Consider the following 27,741-nt stretch of genomic DNA (forward strand, 5'->3'; position numbering starts at 1 on the left):
ATGATTTTATTTATTTATTTGACAGAGAGAGACACAGCGAGAGAGGGAACACAAGCAGGAGGAGTGGGAGAGGGAGAAGCAGGCTTCCCGCTGAGCAGGGAGCTTGATGGGGGCTCCATCCCAGGACCCTGGGATCATGACCTGAGCCGAAGGCAGACGCTTAACTACTGAGCCACCCAGGCGCCCCTAGGGGATGTTTTTCTTATTAATAGTGAGTCCTTTTGGTCTGCACATCTGGGTCTTTATATAATTTTTAAAAATAATATATACGATTATTTGTTTAAACTTACTTAAATTGCCTCTGCTTTAGACACATACTGTTTGTATTTTAGGTTTCCTAGATATAGTCTCCAAATCTCTTACCATTTTCCTCATTTTCTGTATCATATTTTTTGCTCTGTGCTTAGAGGTATTTCTTCTGTTTCTTCGAGGCTATAAATTTGGGTTTGAGTGGTGAATATCTACTGAATCATTAATCAAGAAATTAGGTTATTTAGAAATTGAAAAAAATTCTTGTTCCATTTTCAAATTTACTTTAGTTGTCTGATTATTATTCATTGTTTCATCTCTCTCCTTCAGTATTTTATTTCACTGAGTCTTCTGATTATTTTGTGTTCTGTTGTTCTCTATTCTGATTATTCTACTTGATATTTGCTCTATTGGATCCCCTTGTCTTTGTTGGGCCTTTTGAGTTTAGGTCTGGTGGTTGGACGGTATGAATTAGTGGAAATCTTGTGGATGGTTGAAAGCCAAAGAGTTCCTATCCCCATGGATCTGAAGTGATAAAGATAGGCAAGTTGTTGTCAGTTTCCTTATGGTGTAAGTAGGGGATGTAGTTTTTCTTCCTCTTCCTAAGCTCCAGTGCTCTTCTACAATTGCTTGTCCACTAAGTATCACTTCAAGAAAAACAACTGACAGTATTTGTTACCAATAAGAAATTTGAGATTTTAAATGAAAATTAGAGTTTTTAAAAACCTTCATCTGCCACTGTAAGCTTGACAGCTTCCTATACTTAACACTTCTTTTGAGACCAGCAGTGGTAGTAACTAAATGCCGTTTTACAATGAAATGTATCAACTTTTGGAACATCTGTATGACCCAGAGAACTAATATTTTCCAAATGACCAGTGCATGATTTTACAGAGTAATGAATGGATCTTGATACATTCAAAGTATAGAATAGACAAAGGGGTTTTAATGTTAACAGTGTGAAAAAAGATACTTATGCATTGCAACTAACCTTTCAGAAGCTACCACTTGTTGAGTTTTGGTGTAGTGTCAAAAAAGAATATCCACAATTATCTGTAAAGGATATTAAGATACATTCCTTTTTCCAGCTATGTATTACTGTGAGGCTTTATTTTCTTCAATCACAACACACTGAAACAGACTGCATGCAGAAGCAGATAGGAACATCCAGTGGTCTCCTGTTAGGCTAGGCATTGAAGAGATGTGAAAAAATGAAGAACAGTGCTAATCTTCTCACTACATTTCTTTTGTTTTGGAAAGTGTAATCATTTCTCTTAAAACATGTTATTTATGTCAACACATTAATGGGTCTATTATTTTTCCTTGTTTTAATTGAGATATAATTGACATGTAACTTTGTATTAGTTTTAGGTATACAGTATAATGATTTGATATTTGTATATATTGTGGAATGATTACCACATTAACTTTAGTTAAAGCTATCACCATTTTAAAGTGAGTTAGTAACTAAATAATATAAATATCTGTGTTAACTTTTAGTATGGTTTATATCCATAGATACAATCCATATAAACAGCACTTTGGGGCAGACTAAATTGTTTAATAATCACTGTCTTGGGCGATGTAATGTGGTCTCTTAATTGAATTTTCTAACTCCACCATATTATGCTTCCAAAATCTAATCTTGTTACTTTCCTGCTTAAAACTTTTTATTGTGTATCAGATAACACTTAATACTTGTTTACTTGGCTTGCAGATGAGTTTATCTCAGATTAACTTCCTAGCATACTTCTCAGTATTCTCTAAAGTTAAACTCAATTAGTTGCTGTTTCTTGAAAACTCAGCATTTTTTTAGTGAGTTGATTTTTGCTTATGCTACATCTTCCTAGAAGGAATGCAACTGTCTTCTGATATCTACCAATAGGAATTTTGTCCAAGTTTATAGATTCATTTAATGTCAACTTTCCCTAGAACTTTCTATAATGCTCTTAGAAATAATATTTTCCTAATATTCCTAGGTGTTTCTTTTTCCCTTATGGCACTGACCAAATTCTAATTTGTATTGTAGTTATCTGTGTAAATGTTTTATTTAAGTTTTTTTTTTTAAGATTTTATTTATTTAATTGACAGAGAGACACAGCGAGAGAGGGAACACAAGCAGGGCGAGCGGGAGAGGGAGAAGCAGGCTTCCCGCTGAGCAGAGAGCCCGATGCGGGGCTTGATCCCAGGACCCTGGGATCATGACCTGAGCCAAAGGCAGACGCCTAATGACTGAGCCACCCAGGCGCCCCTAAACATTTTCTCTTTTAATCTTTCTGTTATTTTGATGTGCAGTAGAAAAAAATAATAGAAGCACATCATGATTTCACCAAGAGCTGTATATATATTTTTTTACAAATGTTCCAGAAATTATTAATAGTTTCAATTTGGTTTATCCTCTTTTGACATAACGAGGCTAAAATTATGGCACAGAAATAAGCATTTTATGATTATCGTATTTCCTTAGCTGAGCACATCAGACACTTTTTTTTTTTAAAGATTTTATTTATTTGACAGAGAGAGACACAGCGAGAGAGGAAACACAAGCAGGGAGAGTGGGAGAGGGAGAAGTAGGCTTCCCACTGAGCAGGGAGCCCGATGCGGGGCTCGATTCCAGGACCCTGGGACCATGACCTGAGCTGAAGGCAGATGCTTAAGGACTGAGCCACCCAGGCGCCCCCACATCAGGCACTTTAAAAGGCTAAATGCGTTGATGATATAACACAAACAAGAAGGAAATGTTACCCTTTGTTTTCAAATGCTTGTTGATCATTATTATCCCTCTTTATAGAACAGAGAAACTGAAGGGATATTATGTGTAAGAAGGAAAAAAATGGTTTATTTCTCATAGAGATTTACTCTTTTTCATATCAAGTATTTTGCTCTCTAAGACTCATTGCAGCTTTTACTAAGAATTGAATAGGACAGATTTTTTTTTTTCCAGCTCAGTGACTATAACACTTTCCTCATGGTGCATAGTGTATTTGGTGATATATCAGGAATTGTTTCTTAGGTTTCTTTAAGTCTTTTTTTTTTTTTTAAGATTTTTATTTATTTATTTGACAGAGAGAGACACAGCGAGAGAAAGAACACAAGCAGGGGGAGTGGGAGAGGGAGAAGCAGACTCCTTGCCGAGCAGGGAGACCGATGCGGGGCTCAATCCCAGGACCCCAGGATCATGACCTGAGCTGAAGGCAGTGGCTTAACAACTGAGTCACCCAGGCGCCCCCTTTAATTCTCTTCTAATGTAATTTAGTCATCACTTTTTTCCCCTTTGAGTTACACACAGTGTTCGTATATGGACTAAGGGGAACAGCTTAACCTCTATCAAAAATGAATGTATTAACATAAGAAGGCTGCTTCTTAGGTTGCAGTTAATGGTAAGAGTTAAAAAGTTTCCTGAGTACATTCTGGATTTTCTCACCAATACTAATGTAATGATTTTCATTAAAATTTTTAACTGTTTTAAGTAACTATTTTGTGATAGATTGTGGGGGGAAAAGGTTTGGGGAGGTGATGGCCATTTTGAGACATGTTCTACATATTTAATAGAGTTTTATAGTTTCCTCTAGTAGTGGGGATGATCTGTTAGTTTTTAATTTCTTTACCTTTAGAAAGGCTTGTTTTTGTTAGGAACATTTTATCTTGGTAATGTAGTTACAAAGCCAGGAAAACTGAGGGCTGTCACAAAAAAAAGAGTCAGAAAACTAGGGGAAGCATTTTTTTTTTTTTTTCCTTTTCAATTAAAGACTAGATGCGCTTACTGAGTAGAAAGTAACCCTGGTCAAAATAATTTGGTCTTTACGTGAGATCCTCTGTTAGGAAATCTTACTGGTGTCCTTGCTGATACTTACAAATCTTAAATTGTATTTTAATTTTTTAACTCCATGTGGTTCGTACACTTAAAATTATTTTCCCTTTGAGAGAAGTTTTTTTTTCTTTAACCAAGAAATTAAATGATTTTGATGGTTTGAATCAGAAAACACAATTGGAATTGTTCCTACATAATTTTTTGATTGTAGCAAATGGTATGTGTGTGTGTGTGAGAGAGAGAGAGAGCAAGCATGTGCGTGCAACATAATTTTCAAGATAGTCGTACTTGGATGACTATTAAAATGTTCTTACTATTTAATTTTGGATCAGGACAGAATGATGGAACCTGATGACACAGGTATTGTGGTTTAAATATTAACACTTGTTCCTACTAAATGGAATCAACCTTTTCTGGTCACAGTAGTACTTGTTTTTCTCACTTTTTATTTGAAAAATTTACTTTGCGTAGGTCTTAGAAATAAAGAGCCCTTATGAGGGGGTTCAGATATAGTGTAGTTCTGCTTCCTTCCAATATGAGTAAAATATTGTAAGTGCTCTAATAATAAATACTGTGTAAGAAATCATTTTCAAATACATTTTAAGTGTCAGACTGTATCATCTACTTTGTTGTACTGTATAGTGTGTTAAAATAGTGAATATGGTAATGTTGATTAATGAGTGAAAAAGGCTATTAATACTCTAAAACTGTACTTAGGACAAATGTATAGTTAAGTTAAATCTCTGGGAAATTGCAAAAAAAAGGATTTCTTTAATTTCCTGAACATTATTGGCCATATTGTTATCAGTAATGCCAGTTTTGTAACAGATCAATCCAAGTTTCTGTGGCTTAACTTAATAAAGGTTTAACTCTCATTCACACAAAGTCCAGTGTGGTTATGCCTGATCAGGACATTCTCCTAGATATGTTCCTTCCAGAAAGTGATTTAAGGATTCAGCCTTCTTCTGTCGTGTAGTTCTGTCATTTTCAACCTGTGACCTTTAAGGTCACCACAGAAACGGAAAGGGTAGGTTATTGTGTGGGAGATTTTAATTGCCCCGGCTTAGAAGTGGAATATATCACTCCCATCTGCATTCTGCTGGCCAGAACTCTGTTATGTGGCCCCACCTAATTGCAGAGGAACTGGAAAGTATTGTTTATTTGTGTGCCAAGCAGAAGAGGAGTTACAATTATATTGCTAAGCACTAACATTCTTTTCCACGCTGATATTTAGTAAACTTGTTTATTTGTCGAAGTTGTGGTATTCAGTAAGCATTTATTACATGCTGACTTATATGGGATAGTTTTCTTTAAACAAAATAAAAAAAATATCAAAGAACCCCACAGATTTTTGAACATTAAAATACACAGTGAATGGCTGATAAAAGCAGTTTATGAAGGTACAAAACAGTATAGTTCAAGTGTAATGTATGTTAGCAGATAAAAAAGTATTGGAGTGAATTGAATGCAATCAGGGAAAAGTGAGTTAATACCTGGTTCAAACTGATTTTAAGTGTGATATTAATTGAAAGAGGAGAACATAGAGCTATTCACTTGAGAAGAATGAAATCTAATGGAAAGTTAGCAGATAGATTTGCAAGAAAAGGGAACATATAAGAACGTCTGAAAGGTAAGATTGGAGAGGTATTTTAGGGTTCTGTCTGGTGGATTAAAATGTTTGAATTTGATATTTAATAAATATTGATGTGTTGAAGCATCTTTCTAACATTTTATTTCTTAGAGATCAGTAGAGCCAAAGTGGTTTATGAAAAGATAAGTGGTTCTGACAGAAGAAAAGAGAACAGAGAGTGCTAGGAGATAGGAGAGGAGCTGTCTTTTTTTTTTTTTTAATATGCTGATGCTTATTAAATTATCTTTCAAGAAATATTAAAAGGAAAACTTAGTTATCTAAACCAGGCCTAAGCATAGTGTCTTAGAGAATAAATTTCATTAATGAGGAATGGCAAATATAATTATATAATGACATAGGATAGAATTCTGAAGACTTTCAAGTTCCATTGTCTTAAAACAGTAGGTGATGTGACAACCTCTTTTGGAATCTTTTTTTTTTTTTTTTTTTAGTAGAGGTACAACATATAATACCTGAGGAAATAGATTATGGTAATTATCATCCAGTAAGAGAAATTTGAAAACTGTTAGCATAAAGTAACATTTATAAATTGATGGGTTAGAGCAATCTGAGGTATGATTTTGTGTGTAGGACATGAAAATGAATATTATAATTTAACATTATTAGAACAGGATTTTCACAATGTGTTCTTTGGACCAATAGCATCAGTATCACCTAGGTACTTGTTATATATATAAATTTTGGGGGACCTGGGTGGCTCAGTCATTTGAGCGTCAGACTCTTGGTTTCTGCTCATGTCATGATCTCAGGATCTAAGACTAGAGCCCTGTGGGGCTCTGTGCTCAGCAGGGAGTCTGCTGGAGATTCTTTCCCTCTGCCTCTCGCCCTGCTCACGCCTGTATGCTCTTTCTCTCTCTCAAAATAAATAAATCTTAGATGTGTAAATTTTTGGACCTCACCTCAGACCTACTTACTCAAGGGATAGGCCTGGTCAGCAGTCTTTTAACAAACTCTTCAAAGGATTCTGAAGTTTAAAAACCACAGACTTAGAATGTTACTGTCCCTTTTTGTACCAGCCTGTAAATTTCAGGAGTTATGTCCTTAATAGAGTGCCTTAATCAGTTATACCATCCATATCAGAATGTTTAAAAGGTAGAATTTATCAGAGAGTAAAATCAGAGCATGTGGTGGTTGGATGTCATTAGAATTTACAAGGAGATTCCTCCATTCTGTGCTGACACTAGAGAAAATCCAGGTTATAAGATTTCAGTGTTTAGATAAATTTATTTTCCCATTTTTCCTTTTTGGTACCATTTGTTGACATTTATCCAACAATTCTTAGAGTATTGAGTTTGACAGACTGATGGTAGACTTAGGTAGTTGTTAGTAATTGGTTTGCAGTGCCACTTGGGATAGTATCAAAATAGGTCTTTGAGAGAGGTAAGGAAAGGCCTGTCTTGGGTTTGAGCAGGGATTGGAAGTGTCGTTTTGCCACTGGGTCGTAGTTTGAAAGTCATTGTCCCAATGTAGGTAAAATATGTCTTTCTAAGACACAGTATTAGAGTTTAGATTTTTATTATATACAATGAGCATTTATTTATTTATTTATTTTTAAAGATTTTATTTATTTATTTGACAGAGAGAGACAGCGAGAGAGGAAACACAAGCAGGGGGAGTGGGAGAGGGAGAAGCAGGCTTTCTGTTGAGCAGGGAGCCCGATGTGGGGCTCGATCCCAGGACCCTGGGATCATGACCTGAGCCGAAGGCAGACGCTTAACTACTGAGCCACCCAGGCGCCCCTACAATGAGCATTTAAACAGAAATGTGTAAAGGAGAGAGTTAGACCTTAAATTAAAATGTTACTTTAAATTAGTTTATACATTCAGTTATACATTTTAATTTTATTTAGAACTCTCATTTTAAGAAAAGACTAAGTGAAACTGAAGAAATTAGTTGACAAATTGGCCTATGGTATAAAATGATCTGATGTATAATGTAACCTAGTTGAACAAAAATGTAATTTTACTTTGTTTTTAAGTGATAAGTTAATTTATGGTTATTAACCTGTGATTTGACTATTCTTTTGAAAAATCCTGCCTAAGAAAGTTAAATGCTTGACTATCAGAACAATGGTCCCAAAATAGAGTTCAGGCTGTTTTTCAGCCTGACACTGTTGTCTCTCTTGCTTTGCTTTCCTCCTGAAATGATGTTTCCCTTTTGGGGATGCAAAGAGCTATGATTATTTATAGTGTGTTTTGGACAGGTGTGTTTACACAGGTCAGTGGAATTATCAAATGTCCCCCAAGACCTCTAATGTGAATATATTTCATTTTGTCATCACTCTTCATATTAAAAGAAAAAATAATTATGTTGGGTAGATGGAGAACATTCTCTTTAATTTTATATTTTAATGCAGCATGTGTCCTCTAATATTAGGAATTTTTCCACAGTTTTGGAATGATAGAGTTACTGGTAAACCACATATAGCTTTGTCACTGAAAAATTTTAGACTTTTTTTTTTGTCGTTCTTCTTAAAGACCATACAAATTATAAACATCTCTCCCCTTTTTTAGTTTGTGCTTTATATTTGACAGGAGATTTTAGGGAGTCAGACCCTGTAAGTATCTAAAGCATTCATAAATTATTGAAGCTTTTTATATTATATAATTCCGAAATGATAATAAAGTCATAAAGTAACTGTCAGTAATACTACGTAACAAAAACTTTACAACTTAAAAAAACTGAAGTTTAGCATATACACATATTTTTCAGCTCTAAAACCATTGCTTTATTAATTAAGTAACTTGAGAGTCAATACTCCAATTATTATACTGGGGCCATTTTGCTACAAAGGCACCAAATTCTTTCAGTCAACCTATATGTGATAGTTGTCTTCTCTAGAAGACAGATAGCTGTCTTCTCTGTCTTATATACTAGGAGTAGTAGTTAGCTTGCCTTGAGACATTTGGCTGTTTCATGATCTTACATCACATAAGGAACTGCTTTTACTTCCTTGCAGTAGGCAGGAACTACTTTCATTTTATTCCTTTTTAAGACCTCCTGCTTCTTGAGAACTTACTCCTATCTGCTTAGAGACTGGATGTTATAATATAGTCCCATTCAGAAAGATGTTAATAGTAAAATGGTCTCCTTTCTTCCTCTTACTTGTCTACAACTCCTTCTGGAATCTTCTCTTTGTTCTATATCCATTAAGCCCTGGTCATCCAAAGCCGTCTTCAGTTTTCTATATTCTTTATTTCACTGAATTAACAACTCTTTTTAGGATCATCCTGATACTTTATCTACTAGCAGCAGTAGTTAGCTTGCCTTGAGACATTTGGCTATTTCATGATCTTACATCACATGGTTAAAACCTTTTTCTATCTGGATATTGTGTGTGACCATTTGTATTCATCAGTCTTTTCTGTTCTAACAGTTCCTATTTTACCCTACCTTCTACAAACAAAGATAGAAAGAAGAGTGGGTTCTCTCCTGAATATGCACATAGCTTAATAAAAAACCAGAATCATGTGCCAATCCTAGAGGTGAGAGGTGGTCAAAAAAATATAAGTAAATCATGGTCCTTACAAGGAAGAAGATTCTTAATTATCTAATTCAATGAGATAAATGTTACAAGGAAAAAGAGAACCAAGAGATGTGAGAGTAAGAAGGTGACATTTGGCCTTGAGAAAGTTTGGGAAGAGATCAATGAACATCAAAGAGAGTTGACATTTTAGCAGGGTCTTGAGGCAGGGCTAACTTATCCATTAGGTACTGTAAGTACAGTACCTAGGGCACACAGTTCTCTTAGAAGCCTGCAAAAAAGCTTCAATTTCAATTTATTTTAAAATCAGAAGAAAAATGAATATAAGAATAATGAATATGTAATAGTGACCCCAACCTGAACCTGGATTATATTTATCTTTATAATAATGCAGTTGTAAAATGTAGTTTTCAATATTTTTTAAATAGAGGTAACAGTTTACCAAGGCGAAAGTGCCTGGGACTTGCAAAAGTTATAATGCAGCATGCCTTGAAGGGTAAGTAAGGGTTTGTGGGTGCTAGGAACTGGGATTGGCAAAATCTTGAGTAAGAAGTTTATAATTAAATCACAGATTCACTTTAAGAAACTTAAAAAAATATGGTTTCTCTTACACATGCTGCTGCTAAAGTGCCGTGTTAACTAGAGAAACACTACTTAGCTAAAATAAACACCACTTGATATGCTAAACCCCAAATAAAGATGCCATTAATTAGTGAATGAAATAATCATTATGTTGAGAGGCAGTATCTACTTTAATATTTCCTCAGTTGTCATCAATGTAATATCAGTTTTTCAAGAAAAAATTATAAGATGTATATTTCATTGATAACAGAAATGTTGTTAAAACATGGTGGTGTGGGAAATACATCTTTGATTCTTAGAAGCCTGTAGTTTTTTGGTTCTACAAATGCATTGCCATACAACTCACATCTTAGTATAGACTAAACCTCCATGGTGAAATAAGGATTGACTGTTTCAGACCTTGATTTTATTCAGGATTATAAACTAAAACCTGTGTAGTTATTATTTCTATTTTATAGATGAGAGAAACAGTCAAAGAAAGGTTTGGAGTATCTTTTCCCTGGTCTGACATTTAATAAGAAAGAGGTGGGGCTAGGATTTTAAGTTGTGTAATCTTGATTCCAGAGGTTTTCTTCCTAATCAGTATACTTCCAAGTTGCTAAATTCAGTTTTGGATTAGTTGAATTTAAGGTGTCTTTGGGATAGCTAATAGATGTTCAGCATGGTGTACAAGTCTAGATTTCAGTAAGTGGTGATTTGGGGCAGAGATAAAAATTTTGATGTCTTCCTTAATGGGGCCAGAGATAAAAATTTTGATGTCTTCCTTAATAGACTTTAGTTGGAAGAACCAACCCTGAAGATTAGTATCTTGGAAACCATGATGAAAGATAGGGTGTCAAGAAGTATGAATGGTCAGTATTGTGAAATGCAGTAGAGGGATCTCAGAAGATATGGATTGAGAAGGGTCTATTTGTCTTAGCAGCAATAAGGATGTCATTGGTGATTTGCAAAAAGAAGTATTTAATCAGCACTGCCTCTCTGTATTAGAAGGGAAGTTGAAGGGGTGCCCGGGTGGCTCAGTCATTAAGCGTCTGCCTTCAGCTCAGGTCATGATCCCAGGGTCCTGGGATCGAGTCCTGCATCGGGCTCCCTGCTCGGTGGGCAGCCTGCTTCTCCCTCTCCCACTCGCCCTGTTTGTTTCTCTTTCTCGCTGTGTCTCTCTCTGTCAAATAAATAAATAAAATCTTTAAAAAAAAAAAAGGGAAGTTGAAGCACAAAAAGATTAACCTTAGAATGTGACCTTTATTGGAAATTTGTAACTTCTATTTATTTATTTGGTTTTTGCAGATGTAATTAGTTAAGCATCTTGAGATCCTTGTCTGTAATGAGCCAGTGAGGAATGACAGAGGTGCAATTTAGTTCTCTTTACTATTCAGAAGGGAGATTTGATCTTTAATATGTTTTTAATGTGACTTCATTGAATAATGCCCGTTGAATTGCAAAATCCCACTTGAATTCAGAAATACATATTGTCAGACAGAATGTGTCTGTTCTGTATTTGATAGTCCAAGTCTATTTGAAAACTGATCAAATAGTGTCTTTTTAAATGATTTTAAACAGATTTGGGTATTACATTATGGCTCTCTCTAAACATTTAACTTGTTTAGACTTAAGAAAAATTTATTTCCAATTAACACCAGATTTCATAAGAAAGAAAATATTAGCTAAATAATTAATTCTATGAGATGATATGTATTCAAAACAAAAACAGGCAACATCTGTTAATTCAGTTGGGAGGAGAAGATTGAGCTTTGTCCTTTAAAGTTTTAAATATTGTTCAGAATTTTTATTTCAAACATCTTTAGGTACATTCGTTCTAATACTATGTCTCACCAGAACTTGAAGTCTTTGATTTGTATAGACATTAAATATTTTTATTGATTGATCAAAGGGTGAGAGCAGATCAGCTCACATTCTCTTAACTTGAACTCCCTCCTAATGATTTCCTTCATCTACAATATAATGATAATTAGTTACATTAATTTATATTGCCTTCACTCTTAATAACTGAGGCACTAGTTTTAAAAATTGACTTATAAGTAAGATAGTAAGGAATAAATTATGTTCAGAATAGTTTTAGTATATGTTCCATTGTATTCTAATTATGTGAAATTTTGTAATTCACACTATAGTAAGGTGTTTTCAGAGGATTTTGAAGGTCTTCTAGTTTCATCCCCCATCCATTTCATGAATCCCTTCTACATTATTATTGAGATGGTCACACAGTCTTCTTTTCACACCTCCAGGGATAGAGAGATCATTACCTCTCAAAGTATACAATAGCCAGTCAGTCTTGTGTGACTACCATATACTAGTCGTGGCAATGAACAAAATAGACACTTGCCCTGTCCTCATGGAGTCTGTAACCCAGCAGTGATTTTAAATAACTAATTAAACGTATGTAAGCATTGCGAAAAAGAAATACACAGTGCTATAAAATAATATGACAAGGGAATTTAACATAATCTGGGAGGGTCAGAGAATGTTGTGTTAAGGTATTAATGTTTTGGCTGACATTTGGAGGATGAATGAGCTAGGAAAAAGGTGGGGAAGTTTTTCAAGTTGAGGAAAGAGCATGTACCAGAATCTAGAGTTGAGCACGGCGTGTTCAAGGGACCTGAAACAATTACAGTAAGAGGGCATTCTTCTCATCTCTGTAGGAAACCTAGCATGTCTCTTATATATTGAGGACTAAAGGAATCTTTTAAGGATTTGCAGGTTTGGAAGCAATGGTGAAGTAGTTCCCTTAAGTGACTTTATAAGAATTGGCCATCAAGAAAATAGGGACAGGATGTGAAGAATATAAGAACACCTCTCACAAATAACCAGGGTGGGAGTGGGGGGAGTGGAGACCAAAAGGAGATATGAGATATTATGCAAGTAAGGACACAATAGGTTGTAAACATTGGAGTTAGCATTAATACACCAAGAGGCTGGTAAGACTGGAGAAAATTCGGGTTATATATTACCTGAAATGGCATTTTTTAAAACAAAGGATTTGGCAAAAATTATTTTCTTCCTTTTTGTTTCATGTCTCTCCTTGCTGGGAAATGGCCTCTTGCAATAGTGATGATATAAATTGATATGGTTATTTGATTGCTTGACATTTGATTTTTTTTTTTTAAATTTATTTTCAGAAAGAGAGAGAGAGTGCATACAAGCAAGGGGAGTGGCAGGCAGAGGGAGAAGCAGGCTCCCCACTGAGCAAGGAGCCCGGTGCAGGACTCGATCCCAGAACCTTGGGATCATGACCTGAGCCGAAGGTAGATGCTTAACCGACTGAACCACCCAGGTGTCCCTGCTTGACATTTTAAATTTTATTTTTTAAGATAATATACAGTAAGGTTTACTTTTGGGGGGTGTACAGTTCTGTGAATTTTAACATATGTAAAATATGTGTAGTCACCACCACAATCAGGGTACGGAATAGTTCTATCACCCCAAAATCCTTTAGCTATCCCTATGCAGTCACACTCTCCTCCTACATATAGACCCCATTTCCCATCACTATGGTTTTGTCTTTTTGAGAGTGTCTGATAAGTAGAATAATATGTATGTAACTTTTGGATACTGGCTTCTTTCATACTGTGTAAGTATGAAACTTTTTACTTATATCAATAATCCATTCCTTTTATTACAGGTTTTTGTGTGAATGTAAGTTTTTTATTTCTCTAGATACTCAGGAGTGGGATTGCTGGGTCATTTGGTAAGTCTATGTTTAACTTTATAAGAAACTGCCGAAGTGTTTTCCAGAGTGGCTGTTTCATTTTGCATTTCCATTGGCAACATGTGAGTTCCAGTTGTTCTGTATCCTTGCCAACGCTTGACACAGTATTTTTTATTTTAGCCATTCTGATATGTGTGTAAATGGTATCTCATTGTAGTTCTGGTTTTTAGAGTCTTTCTTATAATTTACATAACATAAAATTACTCAAAGTGTACAATTTAGATGTTTTTAGTATATTCAGAGTAGTGCAAGCATCACCACAATCTTAAGTTTAGAACATTTTCATCACTGTGGTTTTCTTTTGCATTTCTCTAGTGGCTAATGGTGTTGAGTGTCTTTTCACTTGCCATTTCTGTTTGCTAGTTGTTTGTCCATTTTTTATTTGTGTTGTCCATATTCTTCCTATTGAGTGTTGAAAGTATTCTGGATACAGGTCCTTTGTTAATTACGTGTACTGCAAATATTTTCTCCCAGTCTGTAGCTTGCCTTTTCATTCTTTTTTTTTATTTTATTATTTTTTTTAAGATTTTACTTATTTATTTGTGAGATAGAGAGAGTGAGCGAGAGAGAGAGAATGAGCAGGGGTAGGGACAGAGGGAGAGAGGGAAGTAGACTCCCTTCTGAGCAGGGAGCCCAATGCGGGGCTCGATCCCAGTACTCTGGGTTAGGGTTAATGACCTGAGCCGAAGGCAGATGCTTAACTGACTGAGCCACCCAGATGCCCCATCTTTTCATTCTTTTAACAATGTCCTTTACACAGCAAAGTTTTGAATTTTGATTAAGTCTCATTTTTCAGTTTTATCGTTTTGGTATCATCCCTAAGATCTCTTTGCCTAACCTCTGGTCACAAAGATTTTCTCCTTTATTCTCTTCTAAAAGTTTTACAGTTTTACATTTAGTTCTGTTATCTCATTTGAGTTAATTTTTATAGAAGGTGTGAGGTTTAGGCCAGTTCATTTTCTTACATATGGGTTGTTCACTTGTTCTAATATGATTTGCTGGGAAGACTCTTCTTTCTCTTTTGAATTGCCTTTGTACCTTTGTCAAGGATTAATTTGCCAAATTTTGGGGGGGTCTATTTCTGGACTCCATTCTTTTTCACTCTTCTCTGTTTCTGTCCATCCTTTTGCCAGTATCATAGTATGCAATCAGAAACTGATTTCTCTGACTTTCTTGTTCTTCTTCAGAAATTTAATGGTTTTTCTAGTTCTTTCACCTTTCAATATGAATTTTAGACTCAGTTTATCTATATGTACAAAAAAAATCCTCCTGGCATAATGATTGGAAGTATGTTAAATATGTGGATCAATTTAGGGAGAGTTGACTTCTTTACTGTTTAGTCTTAAGTTCATGACCTGTGGTAAGTCTCTCCATTAGGTTCTTCTTTTATATATTTCATTAATGGTTTATAGTTTTCAAGGTACAGATCCTATACATATTTTTATAAATTTATACCTGATTGTTTACTTTTGTTAAAGCTATTGTAAATAGTGTTGGTTTTCTTTTTTTTTTTAAGATTTATTTATTTATTTTAGAGAGAGTGAGAGAGAGCATGAGAGGGAGAAGGCGAGGGAGAGAATCTCAGGCAGATGCCCTGCTGAGCGTGGAGCCTGACATGGGGCTCAATCTCATGACCCTGAGATCATGATCCCAGTTGAAATCAAGAGTCTGACACTCAACCTACTGAGCCACTGGTATTGGTTTTTAAATTTAATTTGCCAGTTGTTCGTTGCTGGTGTATAAAAATATGATTGATTTTTTTTTTTTTAATGTGTTGACCTTGTATCCTGTGACTGAAAACTCACTTATGAGTTTTAGGGGTTCTTAGTAAATTCCTTGGGATTGTCTACATATATTATCTGAGAATAGGGGCAGTTTTATGTCTTCCTTTCCAATCTGTATGCCTTTTCTTTCTTTTTCTTAATTTATTGCACTGACCAACACTTCCAGTATGATGTTGTATAGGTATGGTGAGAGTGGCCATCCTTTTTCCTTATTCTCATCCTAGTCTTCACCATTAAGTATATTGTTAGCTGATATTTTACCCCCAGAGATGCCTTTTTATCAGATTGTGGAAATTTCCTTCTATTTCTAGTTTGCTAAATGGTTTTACTGTTGAAGGACATGGAATTTTATTAGATGCCTTTTCTGCATCAGATGATATGATCATGTGGTTTATATATTTTTTTACTGTTAATAGGGTGGACTACATTGCTTGATTTTCGAAAATTGCATTATTTTTACATTCCTGAGATCTACCCCACTTAGTCATGGTGGATTATTGTTTCTATATATTGCTGGATTAAATTATCTAATAGTTTGTTGAGGATTTTAAAAATTTCTATCCAAGAAGGATATTAGTCTAGTTATCTTTGCCTGTGCCATCTGTCTAGTTTTGGTATCAGGTTAACATCATTATCCTAAAATGAGTTGGGAAGTATTCTCTTCTGTTTTTTGGAAGAGATCTCATAGTTTGGTATTCTTCGTTAAATATTTTGTAGAATTCACAATTGAAACCATTTGGGTATAGAGATTTTGTTTTTGGAAGAGAATTGTTTTTGTGATTATCCAATTTCTTTAGCAGTTATAAGACTCCTTAGGTTATCTATTTCATTTGGTGTGAATTTTGGCATTTTGTAGTTTTCCAGGAATTGGTCCATTTCATCTGAGGTGTTGAATTTATGTGCATAGAATTGTTTGTACTATTTCTCTATTATCTTTTTAATGTCTGGGGGATGTAGTTATATCCCGTATTTCATATTAAATGCTGGTCATTTGTGTCTTCTTTTTTCTCTGTTAGTTTTGCTTGACTTTTTAAAAAATCTATTTATTTATAAAGAGCTAGCTTTTGATTTCACTGATTATTGAGTTTTTTGTTTTCAATTTGAGCGATTTCTGTTGTTTTTTCCATCATTTTGATTGTCTTGAATATATTTTGTTCATTTTTTTAGTTTCTTAATGTGAAAGTTTAGATTATTGATTTGAGACCTTTCTTCTTTTCCCATATAAACATTTTATACCATAAATTTCCCTCTAGATACTACTTTGCTATATTTCTCAAATTTGGTATGTTGTAGTTTCATTTTCATTCAGTTCAAAATATTTTTATTTCCCTTGATTCCTTTTACACCTGTGGGTTATCTAGAAGTGAGCTTGATTTCCATGTGTTTGGAGATTTTGTTGCTATCTTTTTATTAATTTCTAATTCTTTTATGCGTTAGAGGGACATTATATAATTTCAATTCTTCTAAATTTGCTAAAGCTTATTTTATGACATAGGATAGGGTCTATCCTGGTGAATGTTCCGTGTACATTTTGAAAAGAATAAAATGATGTTGGGTGGAGTGTTCTTGAAATGCCAGATCCAGTTGGTTGATGTTATTCAGTTTCTGTATGTTCTTGTTAATTTTCTGCCTGCTCATTTTACTGATTACTGAAGGAGATATGTTGAAGCCTCCAACTATAATTGTGGATTTGTCTATTTCTCCTTTTGGTTTTGTAAATTTTGGCTTCATGTATTTTGAAACTCTCATTATTAGATACATACACATTTAGGAATTTATGAATTCTTGATGAATTGGCTTGTTTCATAATGTGATGAATTTCATACCTGGTAATTGTCTTGGGTCTGAAGTCTACTTTGATATTAATATAGTGACTTGATCTTCCTTTTAATCAGTGTTTGCACGGTATGTATTTTTCTATCCTTTTACTTTAAAACTATTTATATCATTATGTGTAAGGTGAGTTTCTTGTAGACACAGAATATAGTTAGATAATTTTTTAATACTTATTGTGACAGTCTTATCTTTTAATTGGTGTTTTAGATAGGTCATTTACATTTAATGTGATCATTGTTTGGAATTGGATCTCTTTATTATTTGATTTTTTATTTTTCTCCATGTTTTTCATCCCTTTTTCTCTTTCCTTTTTTTTTTTTTTTTTGAGGAGGCAAGTTATTTGAATATATTTAGAATTCTGTTTTAATTTTTCTATTATATTTTTAACCATTTCTATTTCTGTAGTTTTGGTTTTTAAAAATGGTTGCTCTAGGGATTACAATATATATACTTTACCTTTCACAATTTAAAATCAATATTTTACAACTTTATTTGGAGTGTAGAAAACTTAACACCAAATAATTCTCTTTTCCTTTTCCCCTTATGCTGTAGTTGTCTTATATATTACATCAGCAGACATTGAAAACCCTGTTAGAAAAGGTCATAATTTTTTTTCGACTGTCAAACATTTTAAAGAACTCAGCAGAAGAATAGTTCATTACATGTACCTAAATATTTATCACTTGTGTTGCTTTTTCTTAATTGCTGAAGTTCTTGGTTTCTATTGGCATTATTTCTCTTCTATCTGAAAAAATTTCCTTTAACTTTTTTTTTTTTTAAGAGTAGTCTCCTGGGAACAAATTCCCTTGGATTTTCTTCCATTGAGATTACCTTTGTTTCACCTTCATTCCTGAAGGATATATTCACTGGATATGTATTCTGGGTTGATCTTTTTTTGGTGTTCTTGAAAAATATGAATTCACTGGGGCACCTGGGTGGCTCAGTTGGTTAGGTGTCTGCCTTTGGCTCGGGTCATGATCCCAGGGTCCTGGGATCAAGCCCTGTATCTGGCTCCCTGCTCAGTGGGGAGCCTGCCTCTCCTTCTGCCCCTCCCCCTGCTTGTGCTCTCTCTTTCCCTGAAATAAATAAATAAAATCTTAAAAAAAAAAAAGAAAAATATGAATTGGCCTCTGATTTCCGATAAGAAATCCACAGTTATTCAAATTGTTGTTCTATAATAACTAATGAGTTGTTTTTCTCTGGTTACTTTCAAGAGTTTATTTTTAGTTTTAGTTTTTGCAGTTTGTGGTCTGTATGGGCATATATTTCTTCAGATCTCATTTGAGGTTAAAATAGTTTTCTCTGCTCAAAACACTTCTGACACTAACTGTGTGGGTTTCCCACACCAAGCAATTCTCTAATTCTCTGTGGATACCAACTGCTTTTCTACAATTTAATGCACTTCTAATTCTACCTAGAGTTAGTACAAAACCCATATATTAAGGTCTTAATCTTACAAGACTGCCTTCAAATCAGATGCCAATAGCAAGTAGTGGGTCCCCAGGGTACCCATACTTCTGTCTTGACTTGGCTACAAATTAGGGTTCCCAAAACCCCCTCCTCATGTTCAGTAATTTGGTATAACTGCTCACAAAACTCAGGAAAATACTGTATTTATTACCAGTTAATTACAAAGGGTACTGTAAAGGATACAGATGAAAAATGATGCCAGATGAAGAGGTACAAAGAGCAAGGTCTGGAAGCATCCCAAGCACAGGAGCTTTTGTTACCATGGAGTTGGAGTGCACTACCCTCCTGGCATATGGATGCATTCACCAACCTGAAGCTCTTGGAACCCCTTCATTTGGGATTTTTTTTGGAGGTTCCATTATCATGGTTGATTAAACCATTGGCCACCCCCCAGCCTCTCCCCTCCATGGAGGTCAAAGGTAGGGAGCTCTTTCATCCGTCCTCCCATTTTACTTTTCTCTGTGGTTCAGATTGGATAGTATCTATTGATCTGCCTTCAGGTGTACTGACTCCTCTGACATCTCTATTCTTTTGTTGGACCCCTTTAGTGAAGTTTTATTTCCGTTGCTGTTTTTCACTTCTAAACTTTTGATTTGATTTTTCTTTTTATCTTCTGTTTGTTTGTGTGCTGGAGCTTTCTGTCTTTCCCTTCCTCTCAAGAATATTTGCCCTTATTCGATGAAGCATTTTTATAATAGTTTTTGTAACATAATTCGAATATCTGTGTTATCTTGAAGTTGGTGTCTGTTGTCTTTCTCATGCATGTTGAGATTTTCCTGGGTATTTGTATGCCAGGGAATTTTGGATTGTGTCTTGGGCATTTTGAATATTATGATATGAGATCTAAGGTCTTGCTTATATCCTGTATAGAATGTTTTTCTTGTGTGTGTGTGTGTGTGTGTGTGTGTGTGTTTTGTTTTGATTTGTTTTTGTTTTTGAATGTTTTTCTATACAGAAGACTGATTTGTTCAGGTTGACACAAGTATGAACTTCACCTTCTGTGGTTTGTGATTTTTATGTTAGTGCCTTTTTTAAAGCCTTTGTTGTGCTCCTCAGATATGTCCTGTGTGTATTGTCAACCAGTGGCAGCCTGGTATCTGTACACTTCTCAATGTCTATGGTATGAGGTTTAGGCTCAGATTTTCACATATGCAGCTTGCAGGTGATGCCAGGAATTCATAAATAACTTTATGGGCTTGCTTTCCCAAGGTCTTTTCTCTGTGCGTTGTCCTTGGTACTTTCTAGTTTTTTGGAGTTCCTCTTTTTGGTTCTCTGGTCAGATAACTAAGGCTTTATTTATCCCATGTTGCTGAGCAGTTCTTGTGACTTTGCCAGTGTATGAGGCCAAGCAGTGGAAGGGCAGAGAGAGAAACGGGTCCTTCCTTCTTTCAGTGTTTTAGGTTCTGCAGGTCCCTATTGTTACCATTGTTACAGCCACCACTACCAAGGAATTTCTCAGGTGATAGGGTGCAAAAAAATGGATAAAAGAAAAGCAACATAAGTGATTAGAGTGTCTGTTCTTTGAAATCAGGACAACAAAAACAGGTATACACTCAAATATTGCAAAGAAAAACATCCTTATATGACTTTTAATTTTAAAGTTTGGTATAAATTATATCTTTGATAATCTGGTATGATAACAGCAGAGATTTAGAGTCTGTCATACCCCAGCTTGAATCACAGTGTTACCATTTACCAACCATGTGATCCTAAACAAATCACTGCTAAGTTTCAGTTCCCTTGTTTGTGAAACATTTATATAATATCCACTCAGTGGTGTACTGGAGCTGGCTTGTACCCCCCCATAAGAGCTGATTGTTAAAATTTTAGATACCTTATGAGCTGTTAAACACAGCTATCATTAAAAATTAAATTACACAAACTTTATAATTAAATTATGTTAAAAACAAAGGCAGTAGAGGCACCTGGGTGGTTCATTCGGTTGAGTGCCTGACTGTTGGTTTCGGCTCTGGTCATGATCTCAGGTTTATAAGATGGAGCCCCACAGGGGGCTCCACGCTTAGTGTGGAGTCTGCATGAGATTCTTTCCCCCTCCTTCCTTCCCCCTGCTCCTCCCCCTGCTCATGTGCTTTCTGTCACTAAAATAAATAAATAAAATCTTAAAAAAAACAAAGTATAAATGCTGAAAACTCATCACTTCCTAGCTATTTTGCTACCCTGTACATTATATATGTCTGTTATAGCTGTGTGGTGAAATACCATATAATGATGTGCTATTGCATATCTCTTCTCAGCTCTGTGTTCAGTGTGTTTACATTGGTAGCTTGAAATGTGTCATGATGGTATTCATACCACAGAAACTGGTAAATAGCACAAACCAGAGCTTGACTTATTGTTTTGTTGGATGTCTAGATTTAAGAAAGTGATGGAGAAAATATCAATAAAGCAGATTAAACTTAAAAGTTTGTTGTATCTGGGGGCACCTGGGAGGCACAGTCAGTTAAGCCTCTGACTCTTGGTTTCAGCTCAGGTTTTGATTTCGGGGTCATGGGATCGAGCTCCACCTCAGGTTCCCTGCTTAGGGTGGAGTCTGCTTGGGATTCTCTCTCCCTCTCCCCCATTCCTCCTTACATGCACACACGTGCGTGTGCACATTCTCTCTCTTTCTCTAAAATAAAATCTTTTTTTAAAAAAAGTTTGTTGTATCCATTGGCTGTTGTTGTTAGTAACACAAAAGTTGAGGAAATAGTCTAAACTACAGGCTTACCTCATTTTATTGCACTTTACTTTATTGAGCTTCACAGATACTGCATTTTTTACAAACTGAAGGTTTGTGGCAACCCTGCATTAAGCAAGTTTATTTGCATTATTTTTTCCAACAGCATTTGCTCACTTCATATCTTTGTGTCACATTTTGATAATTCTTGTGATATTTCAAATATTTTCATTATTATTTGAATTGCTTCAATTTCATGATGAAACTTTAACAGATGAGGAGTTACTTCCTATGGATGAGCAAAGACAGGGGTTTCTTGAGACGGAATCTACTCCTGGTGAAGATGCTGTGAAGATTGTTGAAATGACAACAAAAGATTTAGAATATTACATAAACATAGTTGATAAAACAGTGGCAGAATTTGGGAGGATTGACTCCAGTTTTGAAAGATGTTCTCCTGCAGGTAAAATGCTGTCAAGTAGCATCACATGCTACAGAGAAATCATTTGTGAAAGGAAGAATCAATCAGTATGGCAGACTTCATTGTTGTCTTATTTTAAGAATTGCCAGAGCTGTTGGGCATTGGTAGTTGGGTGGCCAGTCAGGGTGGGACAGGGCAGTCTCCCGCTGCTTCCTGGCTGCAACCATGGCTGACAAGATCCACAGGAAGGCCAACCACTCAGTGCTCAGTGGGAACACCAACGGCCTCACCACGTCCGTGTCCCTCACAGTGGCCGCCATCACCTCCAAACCTGGGGGTAGCAGTGGCTCCAAGAAATTAGTGATCAAGAATTTCTGAGACGGGCCTAAATTGCCTGATAACTACATTCAGGACACCTGGCAGAAGCTTCTTGAGGCAGTGAAAGCCATACTAGTATCATCTCCATCAGAACCTGGAAAAAGTACCAAGCTGTTGAAAATCTGTTCTCACAAAGTTTCCTCAACACGCTACAAACAGCTGTGCCAGCTCTGTGAAGATCATGTCCAAGCACAGGTCCTTCAGTTTAGAGAAGACTCATCGGATAGTGTTTTATTTTTAAAGAAGATTAACACATGCTGTCAAGATCATTGCAGACAAATGATCATGATCAGAAGTATTTTCCTGTTTTTGCTTTGCACTTATGTACTTCAGAATTCCATGCTTCCTTGTATCTGGGATATGGGATTGGAACTTTTTAGAAACCATATCATTAGTGATAAAAATGGTTCAGAGTAAAAATATTGATGGAATTCTGCTATTAACTGAACGAAGCAGCAAAGTTTATTGGAGTTTATTGAAAAGTCTCCTGAGTATGCTCTCTGACCTTCAGGTATATAAAGATTCATTTGAACTGAAATTTTTGGAAGAAACTAATTGTTTATATGCTGCAGAATATCTTAACCATATAAGTAGGCGTTTAGAGGAAGGGGGAGACTGAGTAATCACGTATTTAGACCACAGCACACAGAAACCACTGATTGCTTATATAGAGAAACAGTTATTAGGAGAACATTGAACAGCAATTCTGTAGAAAGGGCTTGACCACCTCCTTGATGAGAACAGAGTGCCGACCTCACTCAGATATACCAGCTGTTCAGCTGCGTGAAGCATGGCCAGCAGATTCTGCTGCAGCGCTGGAGTGACCCCATCAAAACTTTTGGGACAACAGTTGTTATCAGTCCTGAAAAAGACAAAGCTATGATATGGGACCTGCTAGATTTTAAGGATCGTGTGGACCATGTGATAGAAGTGTGCTTTCAGAGAAACAAGAAGTTCATCAACTTGAAGGAATCCTTTGAAACATTTATCAACAAGAGGCCAGATAAGCCCACAGAATTGATGGTAAAGCATGTTGATTCAAAATCAAGAGCAAGTAGTAAAGAAGCAACAGACGAAGACCTGGAGAGGATTCTCGACAAGTTTATGATAATATTCAGGTTCATTCACAGTAAAGATTTCTTTGAAGCCTTTTATAAAAAAGATTTGGCAAAACGACTCCTCATTGGAAAAAGTACCTCAGTAGATGCTGAAAAATCTATGTTGTCAGAACTAAAGCATGAATGTGGTGCTGCTTTCACCAGCAAGCTGGAAGGCATGGTCAAGGATGTGGAGCTCTCCAAGGACATCATAGTTCATTTCAAGCAGTATATGCAGAATCAAAGTGACCCAGGCTCTGTAGATCTAACAGTGAATAGACTTATGATGGGATACTGGCCGACATACACACCTATGGAAGTGCATTTAACTCTAGAAATGGTTAAACTTCAGGAAGTGTTTAAGACATTTTATCTCAGAAAGCACAGTGGTAGAAAACTTCAGTGGCAAACTACATTGGGGAATGCTGTTTGAAAGGCAAGTTTAAGGAAGGAAAGGAGTTCCAGGTGTCCATCTTCCAGATACTGGTGTTTCTCATGTTCAGTGAAAGGCGTACTTTCACTTTTGAAGAAATAAAAATGGCCACGAGAATAGAGGACAATGAACTGCAAAGAACATTACAGTCCCTGGCCTGTGGCAAAGCACGAATCCTGGTTAAAAGTCCCAAAAGGAGGAAGATGGGGACACATTCATGTTCAACGGGGAATTCAGATACAAGTTGTTTCAAATAGCAGCTAGATCCAGATGATGGAAACCGTTGAAGAACAAGTCAGTAACACTGATAGTGTTTCAGGAAGGACAGTATCAGATTGACCCTGCTATTGTCAGAATAATGAAGATGAGAAAGACTCTTCATCATAATCTTCTAGTTTCTAAATTGTATAATCAGCGAAATTTCCAGTTAAGTCTAGAGATTTAAAAAAGAATTGGGGGCGCCTGGGTGGCTCAGTTGGTTAAGCAACTGCCTTCAGCTCAGGTCATGATCCTGGAGTCCCTGGATCGAGTCCCACATCAAGCTCCCTGCTCGGCGGGGAGTCTGCTTCTCCCTCTGACCCTCCCCCCTCTCATGTGCTTTCTCTCTCTCATTCTCTCTCTCTCAAATAAATAAATAAAATCTTTAAAAAAAAAAATAAAAAAAATAAAAAAGAATTGAATTTCTTTTTTTTTTTTTTTTTTTTAAAGATTTTATTTATTTAACAGAGAGAGACACAGCGAGAGAGGAAACACAAGCAGGGGGTAGTGGGAGAGAGAGAAGCAGGCTTCCCGCAGAGCAGGGAGCCCGATGTGGGGCTCGATCCCAGGACCCTGGGATCATGACCTGAGCCGAAGGCAGACGCTTAATGACTGAGCCACCCAGGTGCCCCAAAAGAATTGAATTTCTTATAGATAGACTATATGGAGAGAGATAATCACCACTACATGGCCTGATATATTGGCTAGCTGCTTTCTCTCAGCGAGACACTAGAATGTATCTTCAGAGCAGCGAAGCATTTCTGTGCTATTTCCAAGACTTCTGAGATTGAGCCAGCACAAAGACTTTTGCATTAGAAAGAAAAGAGATGGTTTCTTGGATCACCTTTCACAAAGCATAAGGTTTTGCAAATGGCGTATGTGTCTTTCCCTCCAGTTCTCCTTCTTAACTCTTTTCGCTGTTTTGTTTTTGTTGCTTTGTGCAGAATGACTTTGAGATTGGACAAGAAGATACTGGTTAAAAGAGGTTCCTTTGTAAGATGTAGTTCTTGTGACAGAAAGCCAAAAGTTTGGTTTGGTGTCTGTGTGTGCTCATGAATGCATAGTTAAAAAGACCCTCCGTGCTGTGTTCATGGGCTGCAGAGATGACTGGTATACTCCTGAAGGCAGGCTCTCTTGGTTGATGGACACTTAGTTTAGAAACAAGAGCCCTTTGTTGGCGGGTGTTAGGAAGAAACAATGTCAAAAGCTGGCTAATCAATTATGCGACGTAAATATTGGCATCTGTTTGTTTCCTTTATGTTCCATACATTTTAAACTCTGATGACTTTTTAGAGCAAGATTTCTCAGTGAGACCTCTCATGTATGCCAGGACAGCACCAGGTCAGGTGTGCTTGCTGTGGTGAACCCACGAGCATCTTTGTTCTACTTCTGCTGAGTTGTTTGTGGATTTTTTGCTTAGGAGTTTAGGGGATAGTGTGTTTGTGTTTACTCTTCTAGGATTGAGTCTAGCAGCCCCTTTTTTTTGCATTGGGGTAACTGCTGTTTGATTTTTTTCATTGCAGTATTTGTATGATTGCTCTAATAAAGTTTGGTTTGTTTTTACAGTTATGCCGTTGTTATTTGTGCTATAACCACTGTAAAAAGTTTTATAGGAGAATTAAAATCTTGATAATGTGAAGCAGAAGTTATTTTGTTAAAAGATTAAAAGGATTTTGTTGGCACCTGGTTTCACGTTTTGTGTACATATAGGTGCCATAACTGTAACAAAAATACTTTTATAGTAACATTTAAGAGTACTTTATATATTACATACTAGTGTGCTTCATTTTGATTAAATGCTACCAAAGGAATTTTGATCATGGTATAAATGTGTAAAGCAATATTTTATGGAATATACCAAGTTTATATAATTTGATTTTGTGCTAAGTTATTAAAAAGTTTCTCCCTTTTAGAAACATGTGTGTTTAAAATATGGCATTTTATGGGTTTGCATGTGAAAATCCTCACCATTAAGTATTGTCATTATTTCTATATTTGTAAATTTTCATTTGTGTGTTCTATAATATATGGTCTGTAAAAGACCAGATTTTTACTTCTTAAATTTTATGTTCCTTGTCTCTAGAGATTGTTAATATTGTAACTTAATGTAAACTTACTCTGAATAAAATTAGTTTAATTGGCCTTAGAAAAAAATAAAAGAATTGCCTGAGCCACCCCAACCTTCAGCAACTACCACCCTGATCAGTCAGCAGCCATCAACACTCAGGTAAGACCTTCCACCAGCAAAAAGATACCACTTGCTGAAAGCTAATGTTTTAGCATGTAAAGTATTTTAATTAAAGTATGTACATTTTTTTTTTTAAGGCGTAATGCTGTTGCACATTTAATAGACTTCAGCATAGTGTAAACATAATTTTTATATGCACCAGGAAACCAAAACATTTGTTTGACTTGCTTTTTTGCAATATAAATTTTATTGCAGTGGTCTGGAACCGAACCCTTAGTATCTCTAAGGTGTGCATGTATTATCTAATTCAGCAAAGAGGTTGCTTATATCATTGATGAACAAGTGAGGTTATGACATATATCATTGTTGTTTCACTTTCCTTTTATTCTTTAATGTAGATGAAAATATCAAATAACATTAAGATCGGAATTACATTTGTTTATCTCTTGCAACCCTAAGTTGGCTTCTCAGGAGTTTGGCAAAATCAGTAGAACATTCTGTGAGAATTAGTTGGCTCTAAGAAATTTACAATGAAGAGTATTGTATATCTTATTATAATTTTTAAATTGTGTCCTACAGCCTTCAAAATTTATAATAAACACACATTTCATACACACACGCGCACGCACACACACACACCCGAGGGCTGATTGTTAAACATTTATCAGCACACCACTGTGTCTAGCACAGAATAGGCATTCATTAATGCTACTTTCTCCTCTCCTTTACTCCCCTTTGGCCTTTTCAAATAGAATCAAAATATTTTCCATACTTTGTGTAATCAGGATTGGTGAAAATAAAAATAGGACTGGCTTTAACTTCAAGGCTATTATATTCTTCAGTATTATCACTTTCACTGTATTAAAACATATCTTAGTTAAAAGGACAAATGAAGGTTTGAGGGAGTATGGTTTTCTTTTGAATTCTATTGTTGGGAGCTTTAGGTAAAATAGGTAAAAATACCAATACTCAATTATATTTCAAAGAGGGACATTAGAAGCATAAAGTATAATGTTTATTGAATATTGAAAACAGCTGTGAATCATAGCACTTGTCAACATTTTCTTGAAAATGTTTTCCCAAGAGTAATTTAAATTTTTGCTTTTATTTTGAAACTTTTTGTTCTTTTTCTCCCTCTGTCCCCCTTCCAGTTCAATAAGGAAATGATTTTATTTAAAAAAAAAACCAAAAAACCCCATTTTTTTAAAAAAGATTTTATTTATTTATTTGACAGAGAGAGACACAGCGAGAGAGGGGAGTGGGAGAGGGAGAAGCAGGCCTCCTGTGGAGCAGGGAGCCCGATGTAGGGCTCCATCCCAGGACCCTGGGATCATGACCTGAGCTGAAGGCAGACGCTTAATGACTGAGCCACCCAGGCGCCCCCCCAAAAGACATTTTAACACTGGTTACAGTCACAGGCTGATTTTCTTTGACTCCAAAGATAAATTATGGATTCTTTGACAACCTTATATTTTCTGTCATTATGATGATTTTTTTCTTCCCATTTTTAGTCTGGAATAAAACATTTCTTAACGTTCCTGTTTGACAGGTTTTTTTTTTTTTTCCTTACACATTAACAGTATATTGTAGGGGTCATATAGTTAGTCTTCTCACTTCCCCTACCTTCATCTATTTTAAATAAAAGAAAAGCAGCTGTATTTCTGTAGTGCATAGCTGATTGCTTTCCACCTCCCA

At 35.7% G+C, this 27,741-nt stretch overlaps 1 protein-coding gene and 1 pseudogene across 1 annotated transcript in view; both read left to right on the plus strand.

The window, feature by feature from the left end:
- XPR1 (xenotropic and polytropic retrovirus receptor 1) overlaps positions 1-27,741 on the plus strand; it is a 240,745-nt gene that overhangs the window by 72,904 nt on the left and 140,100 nt on the right. The gene's annotated exons all lie outside the window — the stretch shown is intronic.
- Positions 21,459-24,052, plus strand: LOC116624924 (annotated as a pseudogene).

The sequence above is a fragment of the Phoca vitulina genome, unplaced genomic scaffold (genome assembly GCF_004348235.1).
Source record: "Phoca vitulina isolate PV1807 unplaced genomic scaffold, GSC_HSeal_1.0 scaffold71, whole genome shotgun sequence".
Classification (NCBI taxonomy): domain Eukaryota; kingdom Metazoa; phylum Chordata; class Mammalia; order Carnivora; family Phocidae; genus Phoca; species Phoca vitulina.